The following is a 10,795-nucleotide window of genomic DNA, read 5'->3' as shown; positions in this document are numbered from 1 at the left end:
ACTGATGAAGCCAGTAAAGCAGATGACCTACCCCAATGTGGGTAGGCATCTTTCAATCCGCTGAGACCAAAACAGAGCAAAAGGCAGAGAAAGGAGGAATTTGTCCCTTTTCTTCCCTGCCTCACTATGTGAGCTGGGACATTTCATTCCATCTTCTCCTTTCCTCAGACTGGGATTTATACCATAGGCTCCCTTGGTTCTCAGAAAGAAAGAATTTAGTGATGTCAGAGAAGGAAACTGACCAGTTTTCTGAACAGGGAATGTCTTCTGGGACGATCACGCTCAAGGTCGGATTTTCACATGAAGGAATTTACATTATCAGTTGATCATGACCTGCATGATCAGATTCAGACTCAGTTACATCATCAGCTTTCCTGGGTCTCCAGTCTGCAAAGAGTAGACCACTGGACTTCTCATCCTTAGTAAGTGTGTGAATCAATTCCTCATAATAAATATTTGGGCATATTATTGGTTCTGTTTCCCCTGAGAACCCTGACAAATACAAGCATGCAGAGTGAGTGAGAAATAAGCCTTTGTTCTTTCAGGTCATAGAGATGGAGGGGCTGGCTCCCTCTTCAGCATAATGCAGCTCATTCTGAGACGTCATGCAAGGATAACATTTTTGCAATCCTTGCAAAATCTTTCTGGGAACTTTCAATGGGAAAAATTTGGCCTCATCAAGGTCCCTTCGATTTTGGCAAACTTTAAACATACAAGTAGATAAAAATAAGCTCTCTTGACACTGGGGGAATCTTTGGAGATGAGATCTTGAAAGAGGACCAGAGAGCAGGCTTGAACACAATGGGGAGGAGAAGAGGGAAGGAAACGAGGGAGAAATACACATGGGAACAATTCTGCAGGCCCCATGCAGACTTGTGCTGATCCCTGAGTTTGCATTTCTCCCGGACAGCCGGGCAGGGGTCCAAGCCAGTCTGTGTTGGAATAAGATATTCTGAACCACAGTGACTGCGCCGGACCCAGGACTACCACTGAAAGCAAGATGGGGACAGGAATGGTTAAAAGTTACCAAAAAAGCACCATTATTTTCTAGGCAAACATTTGATTCTTTTGTTGTTTACATATCTCTTCCACAATACCAAAAAAAATTCAAATGACTAATTTAAAGAGGGCTTGGTGCTATAAAAGATGGTATTTTTTTTCTGTCTAGCTTTCGCAATATATAGTACTTTCAGGCTTTAAAACATTTTTCAACAATATGATTACAAATTTTAAGAGGTGCCATCCAAAAATTATAAATGACAAATCCAAATTCAAAAAGTGTATACAATGTCAAACAATAAAATTTTTATATAATAGAAAACATGTTTTCTTGAGTAAAGTAGGCTGCTGATATCTTAAATAATGCCATAATAATTAATTCTCAAACAAACAAACTGAATGCACTTTCGTTCTCCCTCCAACTGTTAGTTTCTTATCCAGGATATGTTTTAGAAGAAGATTTGAGTGATAATGTCAACTCACATACAAATACAGTGCTTTCCCAGTCAAATTTCATCAAAAATACACATTCAGTTATGGTTTTATTAAAGTATGAGGCTCTGGGAATATATTTCATAATTGTGGGTGACACTGAAAAGATAAACTTTTATAAATCATCCCAAAGGAGAAATTCAGTTATTGGACAGAGATTATGAATAATTTTTCCCTTCAAATCAGATAGGCAGTATTTTTCTGAACGGCGTAGATTAATTCATCCATTTATTTTATAAAAGAAAATATTTCTAAGCTCTTATCACTCACCAGGCTCAGTTTTAGATGTTGTGAAGGAGACGGACAATAACCAGGCTTTCCTGGTGGTCCAGTGGTGAAGAATCTGCTTGTCAATGCAGGGGACATGGGTTCAATCCCCGGCCCGGGAAGATCCCATATACCACGCACAGCTAAGCCTCTGTGCCACAGCTGCCGAGCCTGTGCTCTGGAGCCTGAGAACTGCAACTCCTGAAGCCCACGCGCCCTACAGCCTGTGCTCCACAGCAAGAGAAGCCGCCACAATGAGAGCCCTGGACGCCACAGCCAGAGAGGAGTCCCCGCTCGCCACGACTGGAGTGAGCCAGCGTGCAGAACTGAGACCCGGGGCAGCCAAAAACCAACCAATAAATCAAAAAGACAGACAATAGCCATGAGCTCAAAGAGCCTACACTCCCACTGGGGTAACAAATAAACAGAAATGACAGAGATACATGGATGGGTGGATGAAGGATGGATAGGGATGATAGGTATCACAAATGACTTATTACTTTATATATAAAAGTTATAGTCAAGGGATAAAGGATGATGGCCAGAGGTACTACTTAAATAAAAGAGTCAACGAAGGCATCTCTGAGGAAGAAACCTCTGGGAAGGAACCTCAATGAAGTGAGGAAGAACATTCCGGGCAGAGGGGAGAGGAACTGCAAAGTCCCAGAGGTAGAAACAAATGCAGAAGACTTAAGATACGGACCTTGAGATGACTTCCCAGGTGGCACAGCAGTGAAGAATCCAGCTGCCAATGCAGGAGATGCACGAGATGCAGGTTCAGACCCCTGGATCGGGAAGATCCCCTGGAGTAGGAAATGGCAACCCACTCCAACATTCTTGCTTGGAAAATTCCATGGACAGAGGAGCCTGGCGGGCTACAAGCCTTGGGATCACGAAGAGTCAGACACGACTGAGCACTCGAGCACTCAACTCATGACGGGACGATGAGAAAACACTGTCAAACACTGTGAAGAAAGGCCTCACCGGAGGCAAGAAAGTCAGAGACAGAGAATCCAAAGCATCAACTGATTCGTCCAGGTGGAAGGTCCTAAATCCTTTGGTTAAGCATTTGTGAAATAATTTTGAATCTAATCTTTCTTATGCATTCATGTAAAGCTCAAATTTTCATTCTAAATGCCTCATCTCCCCATCCCTCAAGTGTTTGATATGTAGTGTTTGTATTTCCATTTGGTTCTAAATTCTACTACAGAGTTTTTTAGTTGAGTAATGTTCTGTTTGAAGTGAAGTATTAAATTTACCAAACATATGGCTCGTGAGGGGCTATTATCATTGATTTCTAAGTTTACTGCCTTGCAGACAAAGAATGTGGTATAATCAATTCTTTGGTATGTATTGAGAATTACTCTACAACCTGGTATAGGATCAATATTTGCAGACGTTCAATGTTTGCTTGAAAAAAAAGTCAGTATACTGTAATTTCTGAAACAGGGTTATATGCATCTATGACATACCTGTTGCTCAGGTGTGGTGTTGCCCTGTTTAATCTATTGGATCTATAAGAAGTATGCTTCAACCTCCTACTGCAGTTTTGTCCATTTCTCCTTCTAATTCTGTCCATTTTTGCTTTATATATTTTATATAAATTATCTTGTTACTTATGATTATCTTGTTACTTATGCACATCCAGGGCCAGCCTTCTTGGGTAATGATTTCCTTTTATTAGGATTTAATAAATCCTAATTGTGCAATACAGGGACTTCCCTGGTGGCTCAGTGGTAAAGAATCTGCCTGCAATGGAGGAGCCACAGGAGATGTGGGTTTGATCGCTAGGTCAGGAAGATCCCCTGGAGGAGGGCGTGGCAACCCGCTCCAGTATTCTTGACTAGGAAGTCCCAAGGACGAGAAGCCTGGCAGGCTACAGTCCATGAGGTGGCAGAGTCAGACATGACTGAGTGACTCAGCATACATGCATGCAATAATACAAGACATTTTACCTTACAATCTACTCTGTCTTACATTAATAGGCCCACTCAAGCTTTGCCTGATATACATATATATATACATATATATGTCCTTTAACCTTCAACTCTTCTATGTTATCATTAAAAATATCTCTTATAAACAAAATGCAGATTTTTCCCAGTCTAAAAATTCCTATATTTTAATATATGGCCTAAGAAATGTACATCTATTATGATTATTGATATATTTAAATTTAATTCCACCACTATTATTTTTAAGGCCAATTATTTTGTTAATCAAATTCCAATGACAGCTTGATAGCAAACATTCAGATTATACACTAAAGTATGGCACAAACTTGTGACTTTGCCTCCTCTTGGGAAACTTTTTCCCCTATACAGACCGCCAAACATCATCAAGCTCCCAGCTGTTTCTCCACCCAGTGTTTCTACCACCCCTTTCACATTGAGGCAGCACTTCTGGGTTTTATGTGAGGTCTCCATCCCAAGGGGCTCCCTTAGTGGCTCAGACTGAAAAGAATCTGCCTGTAATGCGGGAGACCAGGGTTCGATCCCTAGGTCAGGAAGATCCCCTGGAAAAGGGCATGGCAATCCACTCCAGTATTCTTGCCTGGAGAATTCCACGGACGGAGGAGTCTAGTGGGTTATACAGTCCATGGGGGTGTAGCCTGCCAGGCTCTTCTGTCCATGGGGTTGCAAAGAATCAGACAGGACTGCTAACACTGTCACTTTCTTTCACAGTCCAGAATACAAACGGAGAGACTTTCCTGGTGGTCCAGTGATTGAGAATCTGCCTTGCAATGCAGGAAATATGGGTTCGATCCCTCGGCGGGAAGCTAAGACCTCGTATGCCAGGAGCAACGAAGCCCACACATGTGGCAACTACTAAACCTGCACACAACTACAGAATTTGCACACCACAATGAAAGATTCCTCATGATGCAACAAAGGCCCAAAGGGGCCAAAAAATAAATAACCATTTAAATATTAAAAAAAAAAAAAAAAAGGATACAAAGAGAATATCCCAAACAGGAAGAGCATGTCCCAAGATCCTGTAGAGGAAGAAGACTGGACAAAAACCAAAGAACTGGAAGAAGATCCATGTGGCTAGAACACAGAGTGAGAAAGGAGTGTGGATGATTATAGAGAGGCTGGCTGGGAGAGAAAACACTACACCTCCCTACAGATTTCTACCAAAAGGGTCTTACCAGATTTAATCCATCCATAACCTGTCAACAATAATTCCCTCCTTGTAAGGCTGCAGTGAGGATCTTCTGGGAAAAAAAAAAAAAACGATGACAAATGTCTGGGCCGTGGTCAGCACTCAGCCACCAGTCTTTTCTCCAGTTTTTCTCCACTGTATTTCTTGTAAGGAATGTCTAGTCAACAGTCTTGCCCACTGGGGTTTTAGTCCTCCCTCAAATTGATTTCCACACAAAATGTAGGACATTGGTATCTCGCTCTGCAGCCTGTCCTTTCAACCTTTCATTTGCATGAAAATTACTAGATCAAATAATGTCATCCTGCAGAAAAACCACAACTGTGAAATCAAGCAAACCCTGCAAAAGTGGCCAAATCAGAGGATCTGCCAAATGCCACCACTACCAATTAGAAGCCGGGGTGATTTGGGACAACATCTTTAAAAAAGAACAAGAAGTCTTTCTTCCAAAGAGTACCACGAAAGCTCTCCTTTCATACAGAGAACAGAGGGTAACAAGGTTGAACGTATTCTTCCACACTTTTCAGTACAGCTGAGTGCTGAGGGCTGATCTGGCGAGTACTAACTTTTATAGTGTACTTCACGGTTCTCTTTAGGGCTCTACATTCCCTGACTTCTCAAATCTAATATAAAGTACCCCTTCTCTCTTATCTTTATCAAGTACAACATTTGGAACCACCGAGCTCACCGCTGCAAGGAGACTTTGGTTGAGAAGGACAGTTAGATCTCTGTCCTAAGATTCATATTTTGTATAGGAGTCCCAGTGCCACCACTCCCATTGGCCTTGCGTAGTGTTGAACCAGAAGAAATGACTCCCATTTTAGCTTAAATGTGGGCAAAAGACCCTTTCTTTATATGCTATAACTTAACTGAGACATTGTCAACATGTCACATCCAACTTTGCTAAATGGGAAACCAACCCCCAAATCAAGACTACCATGAACACAGATCATGTGTTTTCTAAGAATGACCTACTCACTGCCAGCTTGTAGTCCCATTAGATGAAGACAATCTCAAACTTCTCAACTCTCTTTAACTTTCAGTATCTAGGAGTTCATATACACATGTCTTACATCTTTTATTTCCCAACTAAACACTGAGCCCAAAAGAGAGAGACCCACATGTCCTTTGTGGTTTACCTAAACCCATCTCTTCCTTGGCGGATAACAGCAGGAATAAAATTCACTTGAGACCTCACCTCCTATTCATCCTTAGACTTAGGCTTTAATGGGCATCTCTCAAAACAAACCCAGAAATGCAAGAGCTGCCTGCCCATCAGCAGAGAGTCATCTCCTCACAAATACTCTGGTTTTCAAAGCCCAGTTTTCTCAAAAAATGGAGGGGAAAATTTGCACCACAGAAAAGAACAAGTCTAATACGCACTAACCACTCTCTTGGGATATCTTTTTTAAAATGCAGATGTTCCTTGAGAGAACAGCATTGAAACATGTATATTACCACATGTGAAACAGATGACCAGTCTAAGTTCGACGCATGAAACAGGGCACTCAAAGCCGATGCAACAACCCAGAGGGATGGGGTGGGGGGGGGAAGTGGGAGGGGGGTTCAGGGTGGGTGACACATCTACACCCATGACTGACTCATGTCAATGAATGGCAAAAACCAGCACAATACTGTAAAGTAATTAGCCTCCAATTAAAATTAATTAATTTAAAAATGCAGATGTTATTTTCATGTAATCATGTCTACATTCTATTTAATAATTTTGTAATAATTTTCAGGCTGTTACATCTCTCTACTCTAGTCCCCAAACACTTCTGTTTTCTGAATTGTACAAAAATAACTGTAAGACCAAGCAGAGCAGTCTGTGACCCCCTCTTCTCAAATGAACTATAAGCTCTGAGAGGGCCAGGCTGTGGAAGGCATCTTTCATGCAGCTATGATTTTGCACATACTGGTGACCCTGCCTTGAATTGCTTCAAGTAGATACCTACTGGCTTCCTGGCATCTCAACTTTCTTCTGTGTTTGGAGAGATCTCCCTGTGTTTCACTACAAAAGCTGCAAATGTCAGGTATAGGTACTTGCTCCCCATTCTCCCTTGCAGCTACGGCATGAACAAATGACTCAGGCTCTGCCAATAACATTCAGAAAACTAAGATCATGGCATCCGGTTCAATCACTTCAGGGCAAATAGATGGGGAAACAATGGAAACAGTAGCATACTTTATTTTTCTTGGGCTCCAAAATCATTGCAGATGGTGACTGCAACCATGAAATTAAAAGATGCTTGCCCCTTGGAAGAAAGCTAAGACTAACCTAGACAGCATATTAAAAAGCAGAGACATCGCTTTGCTGATAAAGATCCATCTAGTCAAAACTATGGCTTTTCCAGTAGTCATGTATGGATGTGAGAGTTGGACTATAAAGAAAGCGGAGCGCTGAAGAATTAATGCTTTTGAACTGTGGTGTTGGAGAAGACTCTTGAGAGTCCCTTGGACAGCAAGAAGATCCAACCACTCCATCCTAAAGGAAGTCAGTCCTGAATATTCATTGGAAGGACTGATGCTGAAACTGAAGCTCCAATACTTTGGCCACCTGATGTGAAGAACTGACTCACTGGAAAAGACCCTGATGCTGGGAAAGATTGAAGGCAGGAGGAGAGGGGGATGACAGAGGATGAGATGGTTAGATGGCTTCACCGACTCGATCGACATGAGTTTGAGCAAGCCCCAGGAGTTGGTGATAGACAGAGAAGCTTGGCATGGTGCAGTCCATGGGGTCACAAAGAGTTGGACATGACTGAGCAACTGAACCGAACTGAACTGCCAATCAGAGACACCCTCAATGGACTTTGAAACAGGACCTAGAAGTACCAGGAAGTGGAACCGTCTCAGGCAGCAACACAGGTTGCAGCAAACTTGAGTTCCCAGAGCACATCTACAGGGCTGTAAGTACCAGTATCCAAGGCTTGAGTTTTTTTGCCAGACCAGTTCTAGCTATGATTTTGATCTTTGTCTCTGGCTGTCTACATATGAGACTGGTTTAGCCCTAACAACATCCTTTTAACAAAACATCATTTCTGCTTAAATCAGCCAGAATCAGTGCCTGGAATGTCCAGTTAAGTATCCCCACTACACTTTTCTTACCTGGACAACCAGCTCTAAGCTCCCACTAAGTGGCTGATAAACGAAACTAGGAGGCAATCAATCATCTATCGGTAATCTAATTCCTGCAGATAAACAAGAAAATGGATTTCCTAAAAAAAAAAAAAAAAAATCTCTGATTTTGGAGTTTATGGATCCAGTTCAGAATGCTGTTCTCCTTCCTGTGGGAGCATAGACTTTCTTTCCAAATAATTGCCCATCAAACTGATAACAATACTGTATACCTGTAGAGACACACAGAAAATTCTTCTCAGCTATGATGGTGAAAATGTTTTTTAAAAAATGCTTTCCACTGTTAAAAGATAGAAATCCTCTGCTGAAGAGAGATTTTTTTTTTTCATATGAACATTTTGGACTACAAGTCTCTGCACACTTTTACTGAAAAGCAAATAACATGTCACAGTTTCAAAGCACAAAGAAACATTGCCAAGTGGACCTGCATAATTCCACCCTTTATTTTTGTCACAGACTCGGAGTCAGACATGACTAAAGTGGCTAAGCAGCGGCAGGGTCAGGTGAATTCTGTTTAAAGGCATAAGTCCTCTCTCAAGAGCTGAGAAGTAAGATCTTTCCAGAACAGGAAAGAAGACCCGGTCACCTCCAAGGTTGTTCACCGCTCATGCCCTCTATTCCCCACCCGAAAGCTTCCACGTGGGGACCCCTCCCTTCTATGCCACAGACAGAGACACACAGGGTGTCCTCTGAGAAGAGCGGGGAATGGGGCTCATCATATTGTCACCAAGACTCGAGGACAAAGCAGTGAGTGATGATGTGCAAGCAGATTCACAAGCGGCCCATTGTTTCAGGCTGTGGTTACTCATATGTCACTGTGCTTGCAAAGTGCAGGCTTCTCACCAACGGGGTCAGCAAACAGACCCTCAAATTACATGGTTGCGGGTGTAGACAGAGCCTTTCGACCCTGGCTCTCAATCAGAACAAAATTTGTGCTGAGACATAGAGAAAGTTTTGTGCTGCTGGGAATGTTCATTCCAGGAAACCTACAAACAGTGAGCTGTGATAATACAGATGCCCAAGCGGGACCTGAGGATGACACTTTGCTATCAGTGAGTTTAGGGCACAGTTTAACTGCTGAGCTGCCAGTAGAGAAATCCTACCTAGAATCCATGAGGATAAACTGGACTCAACCTGCTTGTCAACTTCAACCAGTGGGTGACTAATCACTCACTTAGAAGGAAAGAGTACAATATTGATTAGTCATGTCTACCCTGGGATGGGAAGTGGTACCATAAGTTCCATGAATTTTTAAAACCTTGTCATCTGATGTCACAGTGTCAATTAAGCATTGCCTGATCAGCTCTACTTTGTTGAATTCTCTGTCCATAGACACTCCCACACTGTTTCCATCTGCTTCTTTTGCAATATTTACTACACCCCACTCAAGTTATTTGCATGTTTCTGTTTACCCCCTCCAGCTCTTTAATTCCCCAACATAAGAAATTTTATCTTATCTACAACTGCATTCCTTTCAGATCCTAGCATCCTTTTGTTGTCATTGTTTAGTCACTAGGTCATGTGCAACTCTTTCACGACCCCAAGGACTGCAGCCCACCAGGCTCCTCTGTCCATGGGATTTCCCAGGCAAAGATACTAGAGTGGGTTGCCATTTCCTCCTCCAGGGAATCTTCCCGACCCAGGAATCAAACCCACATCTCCTGCTTGGAAGGTGGATTCTCTACCCCTGAGCCAGGGAAGTCCAACCAACATTTTACCTATTCCTTAATTCTGCAACAACTATTGAATTTCTGTTTTGTGTAGGAACTGGTTAGGCTTCAGAAGAGAAGTGTTAGTAAGATTCATCCATACCTTCAGTAAGCTCATGGCCTAGTGGATCCCTGAGTGAATGAAGCAACAATAATATTCTGGTTCCCCCACTGGTGTGGTCTGTGCTGATGACCACCTCTTAGAGGGGTTTGGCGGTTTATTATGCATGAAGTTGGTTTCCATATACATTATACTCTGACACCATCCCAGTGAAATGGACAGAACAGTGAATTGAAATCATATCAGAGAGACTTGCCCCCAGTTTCACATGATGTGTTTTGGCAAATCAATTGAGGAATGTTTTTCAAAGTAACCACACAGCAAATAGTCCCATAGTGCTGTGACCTGAAGCCTGGATCTCAAGCCTGGATCTTCTTGTCAAAGCTCCCTAGGCAATTCTAAAGTGTGATGTAGGATGAAAATACCCACCCAAAGCTGCCGAGAAGCTTTTACAGCAGAAGCGTGAACACAGCCCTCTTGACCATTTGCCCCTGAAACTGTTCCCACCATGCCCACAATATGACTGTCCAGCACCTTTTCCTCAATAGACTGGTTCTCCTGTTTTGTATTTAGTTCCAGAAAGCTCTTGCCAAGATAAAACTGACTCAGAAGTCCAGTTGATGAAAATGGGATATGAGAGCCAAGAGTCCTTTGAATTCCAGCCTTTTACATGTCCCCTGAAGCCAAAGTTCCAGAGTTGGAATTACTGTTCATCAGTTGACCATGGAGGTGGGCTGGACTTGAGCACTCATCTGGCATGCTCCCAGCTGTACACTAGAGACCACTAGATTCTCAAGACATTAACAGATAATAACAATGGGGTGGGGGTCCATGATCAAAACCTTTGAGAAACACCACCCACACTCTCCTGCTGTTGGATATTAAAGGCTCTGGGATGCCCTGCAGTTGAAAATATATATTTATTGTTTAACTTCATGCTTCCTAGACTTACTTGACCAAGGAAATG

This window comes from Odocoileus virginianus, chromosome 20, assembly GCF_023699985.2.
Source record: "Odocoileus virginianus isolate 20LAN1187 ecotype Illinois chromosome 20, Ovbor_1.2, whole genome shotgun sequence".
Lineage (NCBI taxonomy): Eukaryota > Metazoa > Chordata > Mammalia > Artiodactyla > Cervidae > Odocoileus > Odocoileus virginianus.
The sequence above is the reverse complement of the archived record's forward strand: the minus strand, read 5'-3'. Positions refer to the sequence as shown.